This window comes from Pinus tabuliformis, chromosome 1_2 (assembly GCF_031772625.1).
Source record: "Pinus tabuliformis cultivar Carrire ecotype Pingquan chromosome 1_2, CPIR1, whole genome shotgun sequence".
NCBI classification, from domain to species: Eukaryota; Viridiplantae; Streptophyta; class Pinopsida; order Pinales; family Pinaceae; genus Pinus; species Pinus tabuliformis.
This window is the reverse complement of record NC_142298.1, coordinates 305,301,253-305,328,437: the sequence shown is the minus strand read 5'-3', so window position 1 is coordinate 305,328,437 and position 27,185 is coordinate 305,301,253.

The window sequence follows — 27,185 nt, the reverse complement described above, 5'->3', positions numbered from 1 at the left end:
AAATGTTAGAGCAGTCAGATACTGAAGAGCGCAGAGAAGGATTGAAAACAATGCAGAAAGGTAGAGTCAACAGAAGTGTAGAGTTTTCAGTCGACAGAGGCAATAATAGTCAGAGACTTTGATGACAGATGCAACATACTGATTCAGGTTGGATTTTTTTTTTTTTGGAGTTGCTAAAGCAACAACACTTAAGAGAAGTGTTGCATGTAGAACATTCCAAAGGTTCAAGATTGGGATCGAGTTGAATTCCTTTCTTGTTGAGAGGGAGTGTTGAAAATAGCAACAAGAAATGATAAAAATTGAATCCAGAATATTCCAATTTTAATTTGTTCTTGAATTAAAATTGTGAATTATATTCGAATTTAGTCTCACCAGCTGCTTGGAAATAATCAATTAATTCATTATGGATTAATTAGTTGGATAAATTCAAGTTAGAAGTCTTTCTGCACTCATGCAACAATTATCCCTTAAATTAAGGAGATTATCCCTTAATTAAGGAGATAAGATTGAGTTATATTTGAGTTGTAATTAGTTATCTCAATTTACTGAGTTAAGTCCAATTAAATTAGTTCCAAACTATTTAAGGAACTAATTGTGAGTTATCAGTCAGTTGGTGCATGCATGCACTCAACTAGTGTACTCCAGATAACTGAAGATTCTCTCATTAGAAACTCATGCATGTCTATTCTGAGAAAGACTCAGTTGAGCTAAATGTCAAGGACAATGTATTATCAGTTACATGTGTTTTTCTATAAAGGAAACCAATGCATGCAGTCAAGGTAAGGTTCCTTGAGGATTGCGTAGTTTTGATAGTGTGTGAGAGCAGTGTTCCACTGGGTGAAGGAGAATCATCCCAGAGGAACTGTGCAAGGAAATAGGAGCTTGGAGGGCAAAGGAGAAGGATTGTGAGAAGCTTTGATTTCCTGTGAGCATCCAGGAGGATTGTACTGAGAGATAGCTAGCTGTGAGAGTTAAGGCTTTGTATAATTATAATGTATTTCCACCTTGTATGATAATACAGATAGTGGTGTTTTTAGTTGAGGATTTCCCCTGAGTATTTTTTGTGTTTCGTGTGCATTGATTCTTCTTCTTATGGTTATATGTGTTCAGCTTTGATTCAGCTTGATCTTTAAGCTTCCACAGGTTTGATAGTAAAAGTAGATTATAGTATTTTGCTTTGGTATATTGCATTATCGAGTTAATCTACAGTCAAATTTTCTACATAGATCTCAGAGGTAGATTTGTAGAGAACTTGCAGGAAATTCTACGCAATGTCCCTGCACTCTAGTCTCAACTGGGTCTTTCTTTGAACTGACATGCATGAGTTTCTCATGAGGGAATCTTTAGTTAAATGTGGATGCACCATTGCACCAACTGACTATTAATCATCTGTTAGTTCCACAAACAATTAGAACTAATTTAACTGAACATAACTCAGTAAATTGAGTTATCTAATTACAACTCACAATTAAATTCATCTTGGACCCCTAAAACTTAGGGAGAACATATACATGACTTCCAACTCGAAATTCTGAAATTAACTAAGTCAACTTAACTTAGTTAACTATTACAAGTTTCTATGAGAAAAGAATTACAATTTTAATTCACAATTTAATTCAAGAACAAATTAAATTGGAATCTCTCGATTCTATTTTTAACATTTCTTGTTGAACAATGTAAACTTTGAAATGGGAACTATAAACTCAAAATGGGAACTCTGGGCAAAAAACCCCCAAAAAACATGAAAAACAGTGCTAAAAACGAAGAGTGTGTATACTAGAATGATGGTTTTTTTTAGGGTCAATTTTGAACATGTTTTAAAAATGGGAGTGAGAACGATTTTTTTGTGCAAAAATTGTGCAAAAAACACCCTGAAAACGAAAAGTGTTTATACTGGAATGATGGTTTTTTTTTAGGGTCAATTTTAAACATTTTTAAAAAATGCAGGTAAAATCGAATTTTTATGTGCAAAAAAGCGACTGTTTTTGATGAATAAACACACTAATGTTTTTGGTAGAATAACATTTTTCTTTCCTAAGTATAATTTCAACATATTTTAGTAATGACCATAAAGATAAAATAATGGGATCTGAAACACATTAAAATTCTATTAGTTTTCATCCATGTTGTTAAACATATAATAACATGACATTAAAGATTGCTAAAATTCTAATTGTTTTCAACCATTACATTAAAGATACAAAAAAAAAATTGGAAAATTTTCAACCATAAAATTAAAAAACCATGACATTATGAACAAATTACATGACTAAATTAATCAAAATGTCATTATTTGTAGATTGAATGAAACATACGTTGTATCTCTAAGTTATTGTTGCATTGTAGATATTCTAAACAATAAAAATCATCATAATTAAAACATATAATCCAACAACATAAAAATGACTCATAACTTCTGATTTAACACCATATGAAAATCAAATCTTTTATTTCAAGATACGATGCAAACATCAATTATATAAATTATTTTAGACAATTATTCAAAATCACACATATTTGCTTGCACACCATCAGATTTCACATCTTCAGGTAAATCACTGGATGCAAACGAAGATGTTCCACTTTCTTCTCTTTCATCAACTATTGCCCCATCTGAGTCCACATGCACGCCCACCATTCAAAATTCTTCTGGATTTACGACTGGTTTCAGCAGACTCCCATCTCAACACTATTCCTTCTCATAACAACCTTTTCAGAATCTTTATCATGTTGAAGCGAAGAGTTCCTCTTTTTGCTAAATTGAAGTCATAAACAAGTATGTCAACATCGTCTAATTTTAAGAGGTATGTGCGGTGACGATTTATATTTGTACCCTTTATTTTTCTCTTTCCACCAATTTTTTCATCAATTACCATCTCTGGCTTATACAAACCATTGAATGGGTGTGTATTTGTGGCATACCAATGTACTTCAACACCTATAACATCTTCATTTTCTGTAATGACCTTTATAACCTTACCAACCCAGAATGGATAGCCATTGGGATCTCCATATGCTAGCACTCAATCATGCAACCCTCCTTAATATCCTGTACTGAACCCCTCCATATTCTTCTCTTTCATCAACTAGTGCCCCATCTGAGTCCACATGCATGCCCACCATTCAAAATTCTTCTAGATTTACCACTGGTTTCAACAGACTCCCATCTCAACATTGTTCCTTCTCATAACAACCTTTTCAGAATCTTTATCATCTTGAAGCGAAGAGCTCCTATATTTGTTAAATTGAAGTCATAAACAAGTATGTCAACATCGTCCAATTTTAAGAGGTATGTGTGGTGACGATTTATATTTGTACCCTTTATTTTTATCTTTCCGCCAATTTTTTTTATCAATTGCCATCTTTGGCTTATACAAACCATTGAATGGGTGTGTATTTGTGGCATACCAATGTACTTCAACACCTGTAACATCTTCATTTTTTGTAATGACCTTTATAACCTTAGCAACCCAGAATGGATAGCCATTGGGATCTCCATCTGCTAGCACTACGATCATGCAACCCTCCTTAATATCCTGTACTGAACCCCTGTAAAGGTCTTCTATGGCTTCACATTGTGTAGGAGATCTTCTGGAACCAATATACATCTCTCTTTCCTCTGCCTGTGAAAAATTAATAATACCTTGATATTGTTGATGTTCAACAATGTTTATTTCCTCATGTTCATTTGACACATTTTGTGGCCAAATAAATGGATTTCGCAAAGCTATATCTTCATTTGTTGTTCTTGAAATGATATCACTTTGATTACTGAAAAAGGACTCCCGCCAAACTGAATCAACAATATCAAAGTACTCATATGTATATCTAATACATTTTTTAATTTCCTCTAGGCAATCAAAATAATTTATATCTCTATTCTGTATGGGTGCATTATGAACTTCAGCAACTGATTGTAATAACAATATATTTGATGCAAATATTTGATGATCTGGAATGAACTTCAAAAATTCCAAACTTGATGATGGTGCCCATTCTGCAATAGATGAATACTTCTTGCCCCATATTAGTGTTTTCCCATCAATTTTTTTGATACGAAGTTGATGTTGGAAGCTAATGTCATGAAGTTGTTCTATGCATTTCTCCTCACCATGCGATCCCAGAATAAACCTTCGCATGTCAATAGTTTCTTCCAACACATCAAAAGTAGGCTCTGACATGTATGATTTCTTAATACATTCAATTAATGATGGCAAGCTCCCAACTTCCTTCCTCCTCAATGTGACTGGAAAATGACTGAATATCTGATCAATATGGTCATGAGTGTGCCCAACAAGAAGGAAACCAACCTTTACCTTCTGAAAAATTCTTAATTCAACAAGCATGTTTAGATATCCAAAAACAATCTGATTTTTGTTTCCACGGCAAGTGTTGTTCAATTGTAGATACAAAACTTCAGGAAGATTACCAAACCAATGAGAAAGCACATCATTAATTATGGTTATTGTCAGATTTGCATCATTATGAATATTTGGAGCTATGAAGTACACCCTTGGAAACATTTTCCCATTGAATACCATACAACCGACCAAGTGATACTAAATAAAATTTTCCTCGTGTAAATTTTTTGGTGTGCGAACAAAATGTGGTAAAAGTGTTTTCTTCTGGTCCATACCATCAATTATCAAACCCAAATATTTATTCAGATTATCATAACACTTATTTCGATGCTTGTACAACTTTTTCCTTTCACTTGTTTGTTGTTCGTGATGCTCTTGAAGTTCTTTGACAATGGAATCTACACAACATAAAAGAAAGTCATTAAGAAATACGTTTTCATAGTTGATGACTATACAATTTTAAAAGTTAAAGTTATGAATGCTTACCTCTTTCTCACCCTTCACATTTATCCATTTTTTATTTAAGAGAAGCACATGTACTGCAAATCCCCATCCTTGTCTTCTTAGGAATACAAACATTGTTGAATTCTTTCTTCCATACCTTCACAAAATATTGATATGTAATAAATCAACCATGTCCCTCAGCACCTTCTGCATATTCTTTGTATAAGTTGTAGATTTCTCGTCTTGAGAAATTATTTGGAATATGTATTGTATCTCTATTTGGCATATACTCTCCATGCTTTGAAAATAAATTTTTCATCCATGACATTGCAGTATTTGATAATGACCCAAACTATCGTTTATGACGTATTTCTGAATAAAATGTGGGATCCTTTTTCAGATTTTCTTGGATTCTGGAGAGACGAAAGTTATCCATTGAATGAAACATTTTGAAAGCCTTTCTACATATAAATAAAGACCCAATATGATAATCATAACCTGACAATGTAGATTGCATGCACCCCACTAAATATGAATTTTGCATGCTTTTATTCATTGACAAATATCTCTTCCTTTTCTCTAATGCAAACTTGAAATCCATATGTTTGAAGAAATCTTTTTGACAACATTCACTTGAAATGAGAGCGCTCATAGAACTTTTTTTCGTCAGATATTCTTCTCTAACCCTTGTATAACTATAACATCTTAGATTGATATGAAAAGGTCTGCTCCTACTCCTCGATACAATATTTTCTTGAAACATCTCCATCATTGGATCATCATTTGTATAAGCATTTTCATCATCATTATGATGAATGTTATCCTCACTATGATCATCTGTGGTTTTGAAATACTGACTTGGAGGATATTCTTCATCTCCCCCTTCTTCAGTGCTACTTTCATAGTCCTTAGAATTTTGACTAGATGGAAAATTTGACTCGATGTTTATTGGATATTTTTCATCATGTGCATTGTCAGTGCTGCTCTCATAGTCCATAGGATCAGGACTATGTTAAAAATGTGATTGTTTACTTACTGAAAATTTTACATCCTGCCCTTTGTCACTACTACTCTCATAGTCCTTAGGATTATGACCAAGTGCTTCATCACGTCCTTCATCACTACTGCTCACATAGTCCTTAGGATTAGGACTAAGTGGAAACTGTGACTCTTTATTTATTTGAAAATCCTCATCATGTTCTTCACCACTACTGCTCTCATAGTTCATAGGATTAGGACTAAGTGGACACCGTGACACTTTATTCATTTGAAATTCTTCATCATTTTCTTCATCACTGCTGCTTTCATAGTCCATAGGATTAGGACTAAGTGGACACTGTGACACTCTATTCATTTGAAATTCTTCATCATGCTCTTCATCACTGCTACTCTCATAGTCCATAGGATTAGGACTAAGTGGACACTATGACACTTCATTCTTTTGAAATTATTCATCATGTTCTTCATCACTGCTGCTTTCATAGTCCATAGGATTGGGACTAAGTGGACAATGTGACACTCTATTCATTTGAAATTCTTCATCATGCTCTTCATCACTGCTGCTCTCATAGTCCATAGGATTAGGACTAAGTGGACACCATGACACTCAATTCTTTTGAAATTCTTCATCATGCTCTTCATCACTGCTTCTATCATAGTCCATAGGATTAGGACTAAGTGGACACCGTGACACTTCATTATTTTGAAATTCTTCATCATGCTCTTCATCACTGCTGCTCTCATATTTCATAGGATTGGGACTAAGTGGACACCGTGACACTCCATTCTTTTGAAATTCATCATCATGCTCTTCATCACTGCTTCTCTCATAGTCCATAGGATTAGGACTAAGTGGACACTGTGACACTCCATTCTTTTGAAATTCTTCATCATGTTCTTCATCACTGTTGCTCTCATAATCCATAGGATTAGGACTAAGTGGAAACCGTTACTCTTTATTTATTTGAAATTCTTCATCTCGTTTTTCATCAGTGCTGCTCTTATAGTCCTTAGGATTAGGACTAAGTGGAAGAATTGACTCTCTATTCATAGTGGAAGAATTTTCGTTATATTCATCAATATGAATAGAGTTGCTACACAACGAAAATGTTGATGCTTCACAAAGCGAAACTTCACTATCAGAAGAATCCATGCCTTTCAAACAAAAAAGGTTGAATGATACACATGCAAACTCTCCTAATGATAATATATAGCTTAAAGGATGAAAATTTCCCCCTAAAGTTTCCCTCCAAAAATTTTCGCCAAAATTTTTCCCTCCAAAAATTCTGTTTCATGTATTTCCTTCCATAATTTTCTTCTACAATTTAGTGAAAAAATTTAACTAAAATTTTCTTACGAAATAAATCTTTTAATTTAAAATTGTAAACTAAATCTTTTACCTAAATTATTTTATTACTTAAACTATATAATATTTACTAGGCAATTGAATGTTTATTTTTATTTTTATTATACCTTCTAAACCAAATTAATCCCACATTTATCGTGTTATAAAACAATTTTGTAATGTTCGCTTTATCATAGTTCCCTATATCGCCATAACAAAATTTACATGTTAAAGTTTTTATAAAAACAAATTAGTTCCACATTAACTACACGGTAAAACAATTCCGTAATTTCTGCTATATAATAAATTTCATTATCACTATTCCTCACATCACATCAAAGTTTTTTGAGGTTCGTTAAAAGACTTGGAGCGAATTTATGAAGCAGCTACATTGCTATCAACAACATATTCAACGGATAATTATCGCATTTGAAAGGTTAGTTCACTTTTTTGCTGTGTGCAAATTTTAAAATTAAATAAGTTTAATGATTTATTTTTTTTAGAAATAAAAAATTTCAATGATACAGATTTACCCACTACGTTTGCAGTGGGCGTGGTGGGCTCGATCATGTTCCTGGTGGCCCAATGGGCCCGTGCGGGAGGGGCAAGGGGGTTGGCTGCCCAGCGCCCCGCCCCACCCCGCTGGCCCAACGACTGACTCGGGTGACGGGCCGTTAATGTTAAAAATTCATTTATGTACAAGTTAATTGAACTTTTACTATTTCATGTTATAGGCAAAAGTCAAATATTCTTAACTGTGAAGATCAACCATTTATAAATTATTGTGGGTTCATCCATGTTGATAGTTGGGCAAAAGATGATAACTATATGTCTATGATTTTTAATCGGGAAGATGGAAAGAGTCATAGCCAAGTACTGGCTTATGATGCCGTTGTGAGAAAACTAACATATGAAGACAGAAGCAAAAGGAGAGATAGTTAACATTTATCAAAAACCAAAGTTATTGATTAACTATCTTATAGACATATGTTCAAATGAAGGAGATTGTGTTCTGGATTTATTTTCTGGCTTAGGTAAGTTTTATTATATGGAATTGAATTTCAATATCTTCTTTTTTAATTAATATGTTATTATACTAATTTACTTCGTTATTTCTTTTGTGCTTGATAATTAGGTACAACACTAGCATGTTGCCTTCAAAAAGGAAGAAATTGCATTGCCATTGAAAAAATCCAGTATAGTGCAATTTTATTCAGCAAAGAAATAATGCTCTTCAATTTCTTTCAGATACAATGCAAAAAATTGGGTTGAAGAAAGGGGATTTTAGTGAATCACGTGTGGCAAAAAAGGCAAAGGAACCTCAACCACCATTACATGGAATGATTGGAAATGCATACATTGGGAAATTCACAGACATCAAAGATCTATTAGAAGAGTAAAATGAGTAAAATGAAGCATAAAATATTGTGGAAGAAGACAATGATGAAACTCTAGAGGATGAAGAGTTTGGATTTCATGATATTGTTGATTAAATTTAAGTTATGCTTGAAAATCAAGCTCATTTTTTGTAACTATTAATTAGTTATACTTGTAATATTTTGACTTTGACATTTTATGAGAAGAATAATCATTCAATTAATGTTGTTATGTGTTCAATATTTGTATTATGTGATTTTCGCATTAATTTTTATGTTAATCATTATATTTGAAAAAAACAGTGATTATTATTATTTTTTTGACATGAAATTCATAAAAAAAACTATTATTTAGCATTTTTTTGTTAATTTTTTCCAATAAAAATTGTGATTTTGACATGTCATTTCTAGCAAAAAATTATCAAAAGGTGTAATTTTTTAGTTATATTGATGTTGAAAATGGTTATTTTTATATCAATTGTTAAAAATTATTGTTTTTTGGAGACAATTATTTGATGTGCATTGAAAAATTAATTAATGACGTATAAATATGTAGAATATTGAAACTTTAAAATATCGACCTTCTTTAAATATGCAAAACAATAAAAACCCCACTACAAAAAAATAAATAAAATAAAAACAAGAAAATATGAAGAAGAAGACCACTTCAAAAATTGTTAAATTTAAAAAATAATTATTTACATTTCATACATTAGAAAATTTAAAGTCATAAAATAGGTCTTTTAGAAAAAAGGCATGATGCAGAATCACCACTTTTTAAATCAACATGCAAATTACTAACGTTCTAAAACGTAATGTACATAAAAAAATTTAAAGTGCCAAAAACTATGCTAAAAAAATATACATGTGTATTCTGCATTGCCCCTTTTCAAAATCGGGTCACTTTTTTGCTACCTCTATGAAACGAGTAATTGTATTAGTTCCCGTTTCAAAGTTTACATTGTTGTTGTTATTTTCAACACCACTCACTAAGTTACAGAATTAGCAAAGTGTAGGCCCCGCTCTGTGACATTAGCAATCCCTGAGATTTCATTATAGCTACTTTGTATACAATTCATGAGTATACTTGAGACTTATCTGAGTTGGTTTTCCCACCCACACCTGAAGGAAATTGTCAAGCAATGCTTTAAACCTTCTTGCTATTATTCTAGAAGCACCCCCCATTAAAAACATGTAATTTGTGAAATGTGAATGATTAATTCTCTTTATTCCTCTAAAAAATGTTGCACTCGGGAGTTCTCATTCATTCATTCAAATTCCAATATATGGGTGAGAGAATCCGCCATTATGATAAATAAAAAGGGGGACAAGGGAAACTTTGTCAAAGGCCTCTTGAGGCTTTGAAGAACCCAACAAGTCTCTCATTTATCGATGGAGCAATCCAAGGAGAATTTATACACAAGGAAACCATTGAATAAATTCTCCATCAAAGCCAAATTTTGATATTAATTTAAATAATTGTTCATGGCTTACTCAATCAAATGCATTTCCCATATCCAATTTGACAATAATGCCTTTGTCTCCACGATTTTCATTGGAGTGGATTATTTCTTAAACAAGGACATTATTGTCGAAAATTTGCCTATGGTGAACAAAGCTGCCTTGATTCTCATATATGATTTTCGAAAGAATCATCTTAAGTATTCTAACTAGGATCTTAGAAATCACCATGTATGAGACGTTGCATAAAGAGATTGACCGAAATATGGAGAGGGAATATGGGTTGGATTCTTTTGGAATCAAATCTAGGAAAGAATAATTAATTCCTCCATGCATGCAATTCTATTTGAACGAATAACTCACCATTCTGCATAAGTCAAATTTTATCACTTCCCAAAAGTATTGATAAAAATTCATAGAGAATCCATTCAGGCCTGGGGCTTTATCCAAATTAAAGGAAAACACTATTTGCTTGATTTCCTCTTTGGTGAAATTCTTTGTCAACCAAAGGTTGTCCTCGTCTGAAATAAGTGGTGGAATGTGTTCCAACATATATAATTATGCCTTGAGGTTTATTGGGTCCTTCTCGCTATACATGTCACTAAAGTGACAAATCACCTCTTCCTTTAGTTGCTGATAATCTGTTACTTTATTTCCCCTTACCTTTATCTCTTTTATGTTATTCCTCCATACCTTGATCCTTGCCTAATTATGAAAGAATCTGGAGTTCATATCCCCTGTTTGTAACCATATGCTTTGTGACTTGAGCCTCCATATCTCTTCCTCCTCTTTCAATGTTTTATGATAGTATGCAAATGTTTCCTTCTCTTCTTTTAAGCAACTCGTTTATGACCGACCCCTCCTCCATTTTGGATTATAAAGACTCCATTTTTCTTTCACATGCTTGAATTTCAATTTTCCTATCTATCCTTTAATTTAGAGCCTATATTTTGAGATTTTCTTTAAGTCTTTTAACCTTTTGTTCCAAAATATTGATTAGGCTACCCGATACCCATACACACCAGGTCACCTTGACCAAATAATTAAACCCAAGCTTCTTGACTTAGGTAGAACTATATTTGAAGGGAATCATGCCATAATTAACATTCTGAGAAAACTCCATCTCAATTGGTCAATGATTTGATCCATCCCATGGAAAAAATGAGACCTAATAGATATACTTTGATTTAGAAAGGAATCTGAAATAAAAAAACCTATCAAATATGGCAGTAGTATACTGAGGACCTAAAATTTTATTACACCATTTATATTTATTAAAGGTAGGTTTTATATCAATCAAGTTGAACTTTTGGGTAAGATCTTCCATGTTTTCTTGAAATTGTATCTAACTTGACAACCTCATTTTTTCCCACTTGTGCAATATGGTATTGAAATCTCCTCCAAAGACACTTTCTGGTCCATATATGGTATCATCAAGGGACATCAATGATCTAAGAGGATAAAAAAGGCTTAAAATTTGAAGTCCTCAAATCTAAGCAAAATTGGCACTAAGTTGTATATCTTGTCGAGACGATTCCAATGGCATGAATAACACCTCAATCTGAGTCTGTATGAGGAAGTTATGCTCATTTGAAGTTTGGACCAAACAAAAAAAATTCAAAGTCAACCCAAGGTGCCACGTGGAACTCCAACATGTTACCACGTGAAAGCCCAATCAACAAGCTAGGTGGGACCCACAAAGTTGACATGGCACCTACTGTAACCATCAACAATGTAAACTTTGAAATGAGAACTGATACTGTTACCCGTTTCGTAGAGATAGCAAAAAAGTGATCCGATTTTGAAAATGGATGATACAGAACACACATGTTTTTTTTAGAACATAGTTTTTGGCACTTTAATTTTTTTATGTACATTGCATTTTAGAATGGTGGTGGTTTTCATGCTGATTTAAAAAAGTGGTAATTCTGCATCAAGCCCTGTTTTTAAAATACCTATTTTTTGACTTTAAATTTCCTAATGTATGAAATGTAAATAATTAGTTTCTAAATTTAATAATTTTTGAAGTGGTCTTCTTCTTCAATTTTTTTTTTTTTTTGTAGTGAAGTTTTTATTGTTTTGCATGTTTAAAGAAGAAGGTCGATATTTTGAATTTTCAATATTCTACATATTTATACGTCATTAATTAATTTTTTAATCCACATGAAATAATTGTCTCTAAAAAACAATAATTTTTAACAATTGACATAAAAATAACCATTTTTAACATAAATATAACTAAAAAACTACATGTTTTGATAATTTTTTGCTAGAAATGACATGTCAAAATCACAAATTTTAAAGGAAAATTTTAACTAAAAATGGTTAAATAATAGTTGTTTTTTTTGTTTTGAATTTCATGTCAAAAAAATAATAATCATTGTTTTTTCAAAAAATAATGATTAACATAAAAATTAATGCGATAATCACATAATACAAATATTGAACGCGTAACAACCTTAATTGAGTGCTTATTCTTCTCATAAAATGTCAAAGTCAAAACATTACAAGTATAACTAATTAATAGTTACAAAAAATGAGTTTGATTTCCAAGCATAACTTAAATTTAATCAACAATGTCACATAATCCAAACTCTTCGTCCTCTAGAGTTTCATCATTGTCTTCTTCCACAATATTTTCTGCTTCATTTTGCTCATTTTTCTCTTCTAATAGATCTTTGATGTCTACGCATCTCCCAATGTATGCCTTTCCAATCATTTCGTGTAATGGTGGTTGGGGTTCCTTTGCCTTCTTTGCCACACGTGATTCACTAAAGTCCCATTTCTTCAATCGAATTTCTTACGTTGCATCTAGAAGAAATTGAAGAGCATTAATTCTTTGCTGAATAAAATTGCACTGCATTAGATCTTTTTCAATGGCAATGCAATTTCTTCCTATTTGAAGGCATCATGCTAGTGCTGTACCTAATTATCAAGCACAAAAGAAATAATGAAGTAAATTAGTACAATGACATATAAATTAAGAAATAACATATTGAAATTCAATTCCATATAATAAAACTTACTTGAGACAGAAAATAAATCCAGAACCCAATCTCCTTCATTTGAACATATGTCTATAAGATAGTTAATCAATAACTGTGGTTTTTGATTGTTAACTATCTCTCCTTTTGCTTCTTTGTCTTTATATGTTAGTTTTCTCACAACAACATCATAAGTCAGTATTTGGCTATGACTCTTTCCATCTACCCGATTAAAAATCATAGACATATAGCTATCATTTTTTGCCCAACTCTTAATATGGCTGAACTCACAATCATTTATAAATAGTTGATATTCATGGTTAAGAAGATTTGTCTTTTTCCAGTAACATGAAATAGTACAAGTTCAATTAACTTGTACATAAATATTTTTTTTTTAACATTAATCAAATATACATTTTAAACGTCTTACCATGTAACCTGCATCCTTGAATTTGTTTTCCCCTTGAAGCTTGATAATAACATTGCTAATTGTGTGTCTAAATGAAATGTCACAAATCTCCATAATGGTGATGACATGACTTCTAGAAATCCCGCTAACACTTTACTAAGAGCTTGATAAGTATAAGGGTCACTATCATAGTCAATGTTTGAAATATTGAAACCATGGGGAATATCTGCAATAACTAGGGCATAATCCCTTTTAGGTATGAGTTTAGTAATGTCTTCATAGTCAACTTGTATTACTTGATATTGAATAGTGTCAAGCCCATTCCAAATGAAATGAGTAAGATTTGGATCAAGTTCAACATTCTTAAGACGTTGCTTCTTCAGTCTCTCGATCTTATTTTTTTCAATAAAGGTTCTGAAACTATCTGGTGCTCCATTTGCATCCTTCTTCATATTTTATAAAATAAACAAATATATGTGTAAGTTATAATACTTTTGTTTTTGTTTTTTTTGTTTTTTTTTTTTTTTTAATTAAGTAAGAGTCGGACCTTCTATTCATCTATAAAAATACATAATGTACACAATACAAAGGAGCAACACCAGCTCTGTGAAAGAACCACAGTCAACTGGACTCTCCTAAACCTGAACCTATCTCAAAAAGCTGTGAAAAGCCCACACAAAACATTCAATAAACAATCCGCCCTCAAGGCATCAGACTAGACAACCAAAGACCTGGATACCTGCTGTCCCAAATGCCGCAGATCAAAAGACCCACCGTGTACCACAACCTCCAAGCCCACAAAACTGAGGCCCATATAGCTGCACCAAAGACCAACCAAGACCTTCGAATACCAGAATAGTCTGAAGACCAAGCGAAACACCCATCAAAGATCCAATGGTTAGAAACTGTTATCCAACGGTTAGAAACTGTTTTCGGGCTTTCACCTGGCCCGTACTAAAACTTGAAAACCGGACCCGAAATGAATTATAGGCCACCTTTCTTACCTATTTCGGGTCCGAAATCATAAATAAATGTCGTGCATCTATTCTGCCCGAAATCCACGGGATGACGGGGATCAAAAGCGGTCTCGTCAACTAGCACGTTTAATAACATCCCTGGCAGAACCGAAGAAGAAACAAACCTCCACCCTAAAGATTTTCGGGTCCGGATTGAGAAATAACAAACGTGCAACTAATCGCCTGAAATCCATAGGATGATGGCAATCGCGGCAACTAGCACACTGTTTACCTAAACATGCAGACCCGAAAGGAAACCTATGCCACCTCTCTAAACGTTTTCGGGTCCGACTGGAGAAGTAACGAACTTGCAAATTACCACCCGAAATCCATAGGAAGAGGGCGATCCCGGTAACTTGCCCATTGTTTATCATAACAAACGGACCCGCAGAATTGACCTACGAGCCATTTCCCGCCCGAAATCCATAGGAAGATATATTTCAAGGCCAACTTTAGTCAGGTAACTGCATCCTTCCTGCCTTACTGCCCGCTATTTACCACAAGCTGCTAACCTGTGATTGTTCCATTTTCATCAATTTCCACTAGTCTTCTCATGCTTTGGAAGTACTCCCTGTCTTTGGTAGCCTGTCTGTGACAGTCTTCGCACAATTTCCCTGGGGGAGTAAGCATCCATTCATATCTTCTATTACTTTTCGAACAGAGTACCCCTTCATTCGCCAACCTGTCCACCAAACTGTTGGCTGTTCTACGCACATGAACAAAATTGAGGGTTCTTAGGTGAGATTGTATGCGATGATAGACCTGCAATAATCGCCAGTGTTTCGACACTCTTTCTGGTGCTGTGCCATTGCATATTTTCTTGACCGAATTAATTATCAATTTAGAGTCAGCTTTGATGATGGTGTTTTGCAAATTTGATTCCATCAAGATTTCTAGGCATTGCTCTAGGGCCATGAGTTCTGCCATATTGTTAGTAGCCTTCCCCAAATGACTATGAAATATGACTTTTATGTAACCCTGCTCATCTCTTAGGGCTCCGCCATAACCAACCACCCCAGGGTTTCCTTTAGAGGCACCATCTATATTGAATTTCAAAAAGCCATAAGGGGGAGGTTGCTAGAAATCCTTACCTGCTGTTATATGACTTACCATCTTGCTTATGCCCTATGGGGAAGGTACCTGTAGACCCAAATGCAAAATTATTTGAGCATCTTGGTTTTGAGGTGGGTTCTGGGGGGTTTCTTTAGCAGGGTGCCTACAGTCTCTTGGAGCTGTCTAATGATCAGAGCTATGATGCTCTGGGATGAGCCAATGCTGTTCTTGAAAATCCTATTGTTGCATTCTTTCCAGACATCCCAGATTAGAAAGCCTGGAACCAATGCCCAAGCTTTATTGACTATATCATTTTCAGAGAAGTTTCTTCTCCAATTCTTCAGAGTACCAGTGATGTTGAAATTGTCCCTGTCCGTTTGTTTGAAGATTGAGGCCACCCAATTCCACAAGGTGGAGGTGAAAGGGCATAGGTTGAGTAGGTGTTCCATGGTCTCTTCTTGTACTTCACATAACTGGCATCTAGATGGAACTACTACATCTATTTTTCGAAGGTTTTCCCATGTTAGAATTTTATTATGTTGCACCAACCACATGAACAATTTGATTTTCATCCAGTGTGGGCTCTGCCAGAGATCCCTCCAAACCTTATCAGGGTTTGTAAAGTCAAGCCCTAGGGCCATTCTCTTGGCTTCTTTGAGGTTATAGTTGCCTTCGTTGTTTCTTCCCCATCTCAGTTGGTTTGACGATGTTGATATCAAAATCTTCTCTGTTCCAAGATCACTGCAAGTGCTTCTCCTTGGGCCTTCAAAGAGGTTCCTTCACTATATACCAGGTCCTTCCATATTCTCCATTTGCCATTGTTCCTAGACTGATCCCATAAGTCACTTACCCTGAGTAAACCTTCATTGTTAGTGTCATTCTTGATATTGGAAAGTTCCTCCCTTACCAGGTTAGGTTCCTGTTGCCAATTGTCCTCCCAGAACCAAGTTAGGTTTCCATCTCTGATATCCCAGAAACTCTGGTTCTGAACAATAGATCTATTCTCCCATGCTTTGTTCCAAATGTGGGAGCCTTTGATGAGCCCAAACATTTGAATGTAGTCCTTTTCTTGCCAATTATTTGCATACTTCTGTTTCCAAATTTTTGCCCAAGGGGTTGCTGATTCCTTTAGCCATCTCCACCATAGTTTGGCCCCCAAAACTTTACTTAGGGTTTAAGGGTCATGTAGCCCCAAACCTCCATGTGTCTTGGGTTTACAGATCTTATCCCATGCTACCAAGGCCCATTTCTTTTTCTCTTCCCCTTTGCCCCATAGAAAGTCCCTTTGTATATTTCTGATGTGCTGCATAACTCCTTTAGGAGTAGGAATGACAGAGAGCATGAAGATGGGAATAGTTTGTAGGACAAATTTTGTTAGGACTAGCCATCCTGCTAAATTCAAAGACCTGTTTGTCCAGTTCTAGACTTTGTCCTGGAGTTTATTAGTGATTGGCTCCCAAACTGCCTTGCTCAGGGGTTTGTCCGTTAGAGGTATTCCCAGATATTTGGAGGGTAGCTGTTCTCTTTGAAAGCTGAGAATTCTGGTGAGGTTCCTCTGAATAGCAATGTCAGTATTAAAAAAGAAAATCTTAGATTTGGTAAGGCTTACCTCTGTACCAGCGGCCATAGCAAATTCGTTTAGGATTTGCTTGAAAGCTTTAGCTTCTTTGATCGTGGGTGTACCCTGCAGCATAGTATCATCCACAAATTGTTGATGAGTCAAGGCATCTCCATTCTGGGTGAGTTTGAGACCTTGGATTTTTCCTTCTTCTTTGGCTGATTTGATCATGTTGCCTAAACCTTCCATCATGAGGATAAAGAAGAAGGGGGAGAGTAGATCTCCTTGTCTTAGGCCTCTCGAAGGCCTAAAGGTTCTGGAAGGTGAACCATTAAGCAGGATTGAAAAACTAGCTGTGGTGACAAGGGCCATTACCCATCTTATCCAGTTGTGGTCAAAGCCATAAGCTTTTAGTACTTCCTTCATGTATGCCCAACTTAGCTTATCATAAGCTTTCGCTAGGTCTAGTTGCATGATCATACCTGCTTGCTTATTGCTCTTGAGAGAGTGTACCACCTCGTGAGCTTGAGTGATATTATTTAGAATCTATCTTCCTTCCACATATCCAGTTTGCTCCTCAGACACAAGAGTTGGAAGAAGGGGCTTGAGCCTGTTTGCAATTAATTTGGATATAATTTTGTACACCACATTGCATAAGGCTATGGGTCTGAATCTATCTGGTGTCATGGCTCTTTCTTGCTTTGGAATCAAAGTTATGAAAGAGGCATTAAGCGCCCTTAAAACAATTTTTTTTTCCTCGAATCCTCCACCACATCAATGATATCTTGTTTGACTATTTCCCAGCATGCTTTGAAGAAGTCTACATTAAACCCATCTGGGCCTGGAGCTTTCCCATTTTGCATCTCTTTGATAACTTCGCTGACCTCCTCTTCAGTCACTGGCCTATTAAGATTGTGATTGTCTTCTCTAGATACAAGCTTGGGAATGTGCTTTGTGAAGTTCTTGATAGATTGTGATCTGTCTATGGGAGGTTCCTCAGCTATGCTTTGGAAATGTTGTACTAGAGTAGATTCTATTTCTTTGTGGGAGCTGAGCTGTTTTCCATGAGTATCTTTGAGTATTGAGATCCTGTTATGAGACCTGTGATCCATGGTTGACTTGTGAAAAAACTTTGTATTTCTTTCTCCTTCTTTTATCCATTGCACTCTCGATTTCTATCTCTAGAAGATCTCCTCTTGCTTGCATTTTTCTTCCCATTCCTGTTGCAGAGAGTCAGCTTGAACTTTCCTTTCCTCGGTAAAGCCATCTGAGATGAAGACCTGGTTAATTTCTTGAAGTTTCTTTTCAACTTCTTTTTTGGCTTTAAAGATATTGCCAAACTCATTTCTGTTCCAATCTTTGAGCCCGAGTTTGATGTGTTTTCGTCTTTGATGCAAAAGGAACATGTTAGTTCCCTGAATGGGCATATCTTTTGCCCACCATTTACTTATATTGCTTATGAATTCAGGGTGGGTTAGCCAAATATTTTCAAACCTAAATGGTTTGTTTCTTGGAGTGCCTATAGTAGCAGCTTCAAGTTGGATAGGCCAGTGATCCGAGCCTCCAAAAGGGAGGATTAACATAGATAGGTCAAGGCCTGTGAGAATGAGGTCCTTAGAGATTATGAATCTGTCAAATTTAGAGGCAACTTGAGAAGCCCCTCCCCGCTTATTATTCCAAGTGAAGGTACCATTTCTGGTCTCCATATCTACTAGCCTCATGTCGTTTAGAAAATTCTGAAAGGCTATGGAGTCTCTGCCTAGTATTTTGGTCCCACCTTTTTTTTTTGTAAGAGATCTAATCATATTAAAATTTCCTCCCAGAATCCAAGGCATAACAGGGTATCTTTTTCTTAGCTTCTCCAGTGAGATAAGAAACCTGAGTTTCTCTTCAAGTTTTTGAGGACCATAGACATTAGTAATTAAATAGACTTCCTTATCACCTAAGGGTTGGATCACCATCGATAGGTAATTCCTGGATGCTTCAACATCTAGGATTCCTAGTTTCTGAGGGTTCCAAAGTGTGAGAATCCCTCCTGCTGTGTTGTTTGCTTTAACTTCTAGATATTCATACTTGATGAGCCATTTGCTATGTATCTCTCTTATTTTATCCATTGAACACTTTGTTTCCTGGATAAACACCATATCTAGTTTTTCTTCTTTTATTATGTTGCTAAGATTTCTCTGTTTCCTTTTACTTCCTAGACCCCTAATATTCCAGGTTGTAAGCTTCATTATGAAAGATTTGTAAATGAGTAACTAGTGAGATCTTTCATCTTACTTGAGTTGATCATTAGTTTCCCACACTCTATCAGTAGCTCATTCTGTCTTTTTCTTCCTCTTTTCCTTCCTGGGTTCTTGGGAGCGTGTCCTGATGTAGCCTCCATCATTTTTACTCCTCTGTTTTTTTGGCTATCATGGTTTCTTTTGATTCCAGAACCCTTTGTTTGAGATCTCCACAGGAAGAGTTGTTGTACTCTGTTGAACTCCTCTTGAGGTAGAGAATCATCACCTTTGGTGGTTCCTTGTTCCAGGAACTTTTCTAGATCAAGATTCTCCCTTTCAAGAATTTCCTGCAGGTCGTGGTCCTCTATTCCAACCTCACTTGGGGTCATCTCATGGTCCCTGTCGAGTTCCATAGTGCTTGTCTGATCCTCCTTTAGTTTGTTGTTTACAGGAACATCCTCCATTCTATCATCTTTTTCCTTCTTTGCTGGACTATCCTCCGATGTCCGGTTCATCCCCGTGTTCCCATCTTCTTCTTCTAATATCTTGAATCTGTTATGACCTGGTTGCTTCTCCTCGTAGATTTTCTTCTGGTTCTTTTTCCCTCCTTTCCCTTTGCCTCCCACCTTGGTAAAGCCTTCGGTATCTTTGCCTGTGTTGGTTTTGATATTACTCTCCATTTTGTTTAATGGGTAGTCTCTGAAGAGGTGCCTGTGTTCATGACATTTGCGACATCTGAATGGGACATGTTCATAGTCCATCATCTGCACCCATTCTTCATCATATACTTCTAGAATAATTTCGTCTGGAAGTGCTCCAGATAGGTCCATTTCTACGCATATTCGGGCAAAAGAGGTATATTTTCCTCGCATAGTCGCTTCTGATATTTTTAAAAAATGACCTAGTTTATTTCCTATGGCCTTTAAGGATTCTAGCAGCCAATGATCTAAAGGTAGGGAGTAGAGTCTTATCCATACCAGTGCTGATGTGAAAGTCTCACGCTCCAAGACAAAATTCATCACCCATGGTCGCATGTATAGGCCTGCCACAGCATAAAAATATGGTCCTCCTTCGAACACTCTGTCTTTGTCTACAAGGTTTGTGAACACTACTGTGAAGAAACCCTTGGACCCAAGGTGAAGATTTATTTTCCCCTTAGGTTTCTAGTTGTACTTTATCCAAGCATGCAGAGCCTTCTCCGTTGGCCATATCCCCATAAATTTGCATATTACGGCATAAGTCGTCATGTGATCCCTGTGCACCTGCAACGCTGGGTCACTTAAAACCACCTGGGGTGTGATGGTAGACTTAGGTTTACAAAGGCCTGTCATATTCTTGTGCTCGGTTCTCTGCCTTCCTCCTCTTATACTTTTCTCTCCTCTGACTTCCTCCGGATTCTCCTCTTGTTCCTGTGAACTGATATTTTTCTGTTTTTCTCTGTTGACCCTCCCAATTTCCGCCTCCAATGGTTTCTTGAAACGACTCGACACTGCCTGACTGTAGGAGGGAGTGGAACTCCCCCCTCCTCGCCCCTCCATGGTGACCAACTCTGGACCGTGTCGAAAACCCTAGTTTATCTTCCCCGCAACGCCCTCTCTCCAATTATATTTAAATATCAATGAAAATCTCAATTTTCACGTGTAAGTTATAAAATAAAAATAGTATACAGATGAATAAAAATGAATGTATAAATCAACATACCTTTTTAAATGCAAGATAATTTTTTTTAAATGTTGATGTAGAACTTGAATCTGGATAGTTGCATACAACATCATCCCAACTATCTTCATTCAACAATTTAACCATTTGTTCTTGAATTTTCATGTAAACTTTGTGACTGCATAGATAAAGTAAAAAAAGTTAATATAATGATATGTATAACAAATACTACCATGAAAAATATGTTATATTTAAAAGAAAATTATATAGAAATAAATAAAAATAATTTAACAAACTTACTTTTCAAATTCCTCAGACATTTCCTCCAATGATAATTCCCCTGACCTCACACGAGATAATTTTGCTTTGACAAGTTTTTCGTCCTTCACTTCTAGCAATGTTCCCCAAGGTGTGATAGTCATATCTTCTGTAAGCTGCTTCATTTCAGGACCTGATTTACTGTTGCTACATATCAATGGTTTAGACCTTTAGACCTTTTGACCTTCTCCCACATGCTAAAAATCTCATTAATCAATTCCCATATCTCTCTAGTTCTAAATGCCAACTGTAAAATGTTATCAACACTTCTGAATAAATCACTAAATTTGCCGCCTTTTCCGCCTTTTGAATTGATTTTCTCTTCAATTTGATAGCCTATTTCCATACAACATTCCTTTTGGAAATCTACAGTAACATTTATTCTATCCCCACCACATTTTTCTTCAAATTCACTATGAATAAATCTAACACTTTGGATGAAAGTCATAGACATCCTATATTTATTATCTAAATTATGATCCCATGCCACTAACTTTGCTTCTATATCTGTTAAACCAACATAAATGATACATTTCATTGTTTCAAAATGTGGGTTATTGGGATATTCCTCCATCAATTGTCTTTGAGATTCTACAGAATGGTTCCCCCCAAGCACATAATAATTGTATTCAAAACATTTTGACTTATCAAATGCTTCTTTGTTGGGAACTTGAAATGGATCAACAAGAAGCACATAATTAACCACATGAGCATATGGATTGTACCTCATCAATGTCTTCAAGTTGTGAACATGCAGATGGTGTGGCTTTCTGATTTGATATTTACATTGTCCTTCACTTGCCTTATAGATTTGTTTGACATTAAGCTGAAATGTACGACCACCCTCAATTAAGTTTCTCTTTGTCAAGTTTTGTTGAATGGCATTTTGTTTTGTTTTGATAATGCCATCCTCTAAATCAACTCCTGGTGTAATGATTTCTCTGCTTTCTTTTGAAGTTTCACTAGGTTCTTGACTGTTGGTAATGACTACTTCAAAATGTTCAACTTTACTTTTCTTGCTCATAACATTCTCATCCTTAACTAGAACAGATTTATTCTTGGGCATTGTTACTTTTGGTCTTTTACGCTCTTCTCAGTTCCAATGTCATCCTCAGTAACGACAACATATTCTTCACTGCCAGTTTCAACTTCCTCGTCTTCAAAAGTAACTTGTCTACCTTTGTTAGATTTATCCACTAGAGGTTTTTTTTTTTTTTTTGATCCCTTGGATGTAGTTTTGTAGCATCATGAATTACTATATTTTTCTTGTTTGCCATATCTTCTTCTGACACTGAGTAGAAACTGCTGACAACTTTCATAATATTATGCTCTATGAAATGAATGCCTCTCAACCTAATTGAACAATTTTCAACAAAATTATTCTAAATAAAATATCATATGTGAATAAAAACAAAGTTATAAAAATATAGTGAGACAGTTACAAGAACGCAAAACACAAATATAAATAAAAATACTAATGATATTTTGTGTCATCTCATTTACGATTTGTTTACACAACTTTGTAGATACATCTATCGTGTCATACAATGAATATGATAACTGGTATTTAATCCTTTCATGTGAACTGGGCAGTTTTGTAAGTATGTAAACAATTTCACTGTCCGGTATCGAACACATGTATATGACCTTTCCCATCACCTCATAAATTCTATTATCATTAGGTATATCAACATATAGATATATCTGCACATTTTGGCTTTCTCTTTTTTTCACATACCAGACATTTGATGGAAGTTTCACTTTTTTTGATTTCTTCTAGTATGAAATCATCTTCTATCATACGCGGCACTTGAAAGATTTGTAGCCATCAGCTCAGGTGGGGTTCATTCACCAATGTTTTTTTGAAGATCCACCTTTAAGAGTCTTTGGTCCAGAAAGATTCACATAAATCTTCTTTGTTGCCATTTTCCTGAAAAAAGACACATAAATTAGTAAATCACAAAAAAATAATAACTTAAATTAACAATGAAAACGATAAATGATAATTAATTTTATAAGCCTGAAAATCGGCTGGCCAATCGAGTCTGCCATTGGGTCCGCCCCCCTAACGGCCCAACAACTACCGCCCCTCTCGAACCCTAGCCCCACCCCAACCCGGCGGCCCAACGGCCCGCGGGGCTGGTGGGGCGATTCTCGGAATCTCCTCACCACCCCCATGGGTCGTTCGGCCGCCGGGGTGGGGCGGACTGTTGCGGACAATCCCGCTCCACCTCGGCAGCCCAACGACCCGCGGGGGTGGCGGGGCGATTCCTGTTGGGCTGCCGGGCTGGGGCGGATGGTTACGGACAATCCTCGACCCACCTCGGCAGCCCAACGACCCACGGGGGTAGCGGGGCGATTCCGGGAATCGCCCTGACACCCTCGCGGGCCGTTGGGCTGCCAGGGTGGGGCAGAGGGCTATGGACGGCCGCCGTCTGCAGCCCTCTCCCCCACCCTGGTGGCCCAATGGCCCGCGGGGGTGGCGAGGCGATTCTCGAAATTGCCCTGCCACCCCTGTGGGCTATTGGGCCATTGGGGTGGGTCGGGGGCTGTCCGACCTCGCCACCCCTGTGGGCCGTTGGGCCGCCGGGGTGGGGCAGGGATTGTCTGCAGCCCTCGCCCCACTTTCGCGACTCAACGACCCGCGAGGGTGGCGGAGCGATTCCCGGAATCACCTCACCACCCCCGTGGGCCGTCGAACAGCCGCCGCCCCACCCTGGCAGCCCAACGGCCCACGGGGGTGGCAGGGCGATTCCAGGAATCGCCCCCCCACCTGGCACCCCACCTCACCCGGTGGCCCAACGTCCCGCGGGGGTGGCGAGGTGATTCTCGGAATCGCCCTACCACCCTCGCGAGCCGTTGGGTCACCGGGGTGGGGCGAGGTGCCGGGTAGCCAGCCCCACCACCCCTAACCTACAGGCTCGTTTGGCCGCCGTGAGCATTACCGGGCCCACCATGCCCACTGCGGACGTAGTGGGTAAATTTGACCCACAAAAAATTTTAATTAAAAAAAAATTAAACTTCATTAAACTTATTTAATTTTAAAATTTTCAAAGTAGAAAAATTAACTAACATTTCAAATGCGAGAATCCTCCGTTGAATATGTTGTTGATAACAATGTAGCTGCTCCACAAATTCGCTCCAAGTCTTTTAACGAACCTCGGAAAACCTTGATGTGATGTGAGTAATAGTGATAATGAAATTTATTATATAGGTGAAATTACAGAAATGTTTCACTGTACGGTTAATGTGGGATTAATTTGTTTTAAAAAAAATTTAACATGTTAATCTTTATTGTTTAGAATATCTACAATGCAACAATAACTTAGAGATATAATGTATGTTTCATTCAATCTACAAATAATGACATTTTGATTAATTTAGTCATGTAATTTGTTCATAATGTCATGGTTTTTTAATTTTATGGTTGAAAATTGTCCCAATTTTTTTGTGTCCTTAATGTTATGGTTGAAAACAATTAGAATTTTAGCAATCTTTGGTGTGATGTTATTATATGTTTAACAAGATGGATGAAAACTAATAGAATTTTAATGTATTTCAGATCCCATTATTTTATCTTTAGGTCATTATTAAAACATGTTAAATTTATACTTGGAAAGAAGTATAAAGAAAAATGTATTCTACCAAAAACATTAGTGTGTTTTTTCCTCATAAACAACTATTTTTTTTGCACATAAAAATTCGGTTTTACTAGCGTTTTTTAAAAATGTTGAAAATTGGCCCTAAAAAAAAATCGTCGTACCAGTATCAACACTTTTCGTTTTTAGGGTGTTTTTTGCACGAAAATTTTGTTTTCACTGCCATTTTTAAAACATGTTCAAAATTGACCCTAAAAAAAAACCATTGTTCCAGTATACACACTTTTCATTTTTAGCACTGTTTTTGATGTTTTTTCGGGGTTTTTTGACCATAGTTCTCGTTTTGAGTTTATAGTTCTCGTTTCGAAGTTTACATTGTTCATCCACGTGGCGTGACATGACATTGGCTATTAATGAATGGCTACCATGTGGCCCAATCGAATGTTGCCACGCGGCTCCAGAAGACCCACACAAACTCCTGCTTATGGTTAGTCGATGTGGCTGGTCAAATGGTTGTTTATAATGTATTAGACACACACACATGTGTGTGTGTGCGTGTGCGCACATGTGGTTATCCGTATAAACATATGGATATTCAACAAACAATTTAAAATTAAAATTTGTTATAACAGTTGTAACATGTAGCCAAAAGGGGGAGGACCATGAATTTGACCTTGAGACCTCTACCCTCAGATATGATCCACTTACTAATATGCCAAAGATAAAGGCTTTATAAAGTCTGCCCAGAAGTTAATATAAAAATTTTCCCATTCGCAAGTTGGTAGGGTAGAGATGAAGGTATAGAGAGCTGCAAAACTCAAAGTGTGGGGAACGAGGTTTACCATTGGCATGATTCAAGGAAGATTCCCATGGTATTTCAATGGGAATTCACCAATGCACTCATAATTGGAATCTAGGCAACAAATTTTTGCGTCATCCCTAGGTGTGAGGTATTTCCATGTACTTGCCATTATTTTGCTGAGATAATAAAGATACCAATCCACTTTGAATCTGGATTTGGAGACGTAGCTCACACATTGTGAGTGAACTTCATTAACAAATCTTGGTGCATTGTCTATAATGTATTCATTCTTTGTTTTTTTCTTCATGGATGTTGCGTTTATGGTATTTTCATGCTCTGTAAGAAATTATGTTTAACATCACCAAAGAAAATATCCTGGATCAAGTTGGTATCATAGCGATTTTCTTTGATGTGAATTGTGAGTGTGGGTGCTTACCAGGGCCAAACTCAGACAGGGTCAAGGAAAACACAAGTATTTTAACCCCAATATTGGATGTGCATCTTTAAGAAAGGAAATGGAGGATAATGACATGCACATAAAGAATGAGAAAGATTTCCACAAGGTCTTCTACCAAATGGCAGATTGGGTGGAAAATTTGTTTGCATATTACGGAAGGAGAATGGAAAAAAAAGGGCAAGAAAGAGGGAGCTCTAGCAGATGATAATGTGTTAGTACACTGAGGAGGTGGAGGAGAACCTCCCAAATCTCCATCTTCAATTTCAAGCTCTTCCTCTTCCCCTCACTCTCATCATTCAAATAGTCATCAGGAAAATGCTTCTAAATGCCATTTTTAAAGTTAGACGTGAATTTTATTTTCTCATGTTTAATGGAGAAGCTAATGAAAAGAAACTAAACAATTGGATTAGACATATTGAAGTGTACTGATAGATACAACAGATCGAAGAGGACGAAGCAAAGATTCAGTTTGCATCTCTTTGGATGGGAGGCACAACTCTTGTATGGTGGGAGAGAAAACTTCAAAAAGGTAATAAGCATAATGGTAAACTCCTTGTATCATGGTCTGAGTTTTTTTTGTTTTGTTTTTGTTTTTTTGTTTTTCATTAAGTGGGAAATTTTACCCATTGGGTTACATGCAAAAAGCCATGATGGAAATGAAAAAACAATGTAAATTTTGAAACATGGACTATAAACTCAAAACTGGAACTCTAGCAAAAAAACAAAAAAAAATGAAAAGCAATGCTAAAAACGAAAAGTGTGTATACTAGAACGATGTTTTTTTAGGGTTAATTTTCAACATATTTAAAAAATGGCAGTAAAACCAATTTTTTTTGTGTGCAAAAAACAATTGTTTTTTAGGAAGAAAACACACTAGTGTTTTTGGTAGAATAACATTTTTCTTTTCCAAGTATAATTTCAACATTTTTTAGTAATGACGATAAAAATAAAATAATGGGATTTGACACACATTAAAATTCCATTAGTTTTCATCCATGTTGTTAAACATATAATAACATGACACTAAATATCGCGAAAATTTTAATTGTTTTCAACCATAAGATTAAAGATACAAAAAAAAAATTGGAAAATTTTCAACCATAGAATTAAAAAACTCTA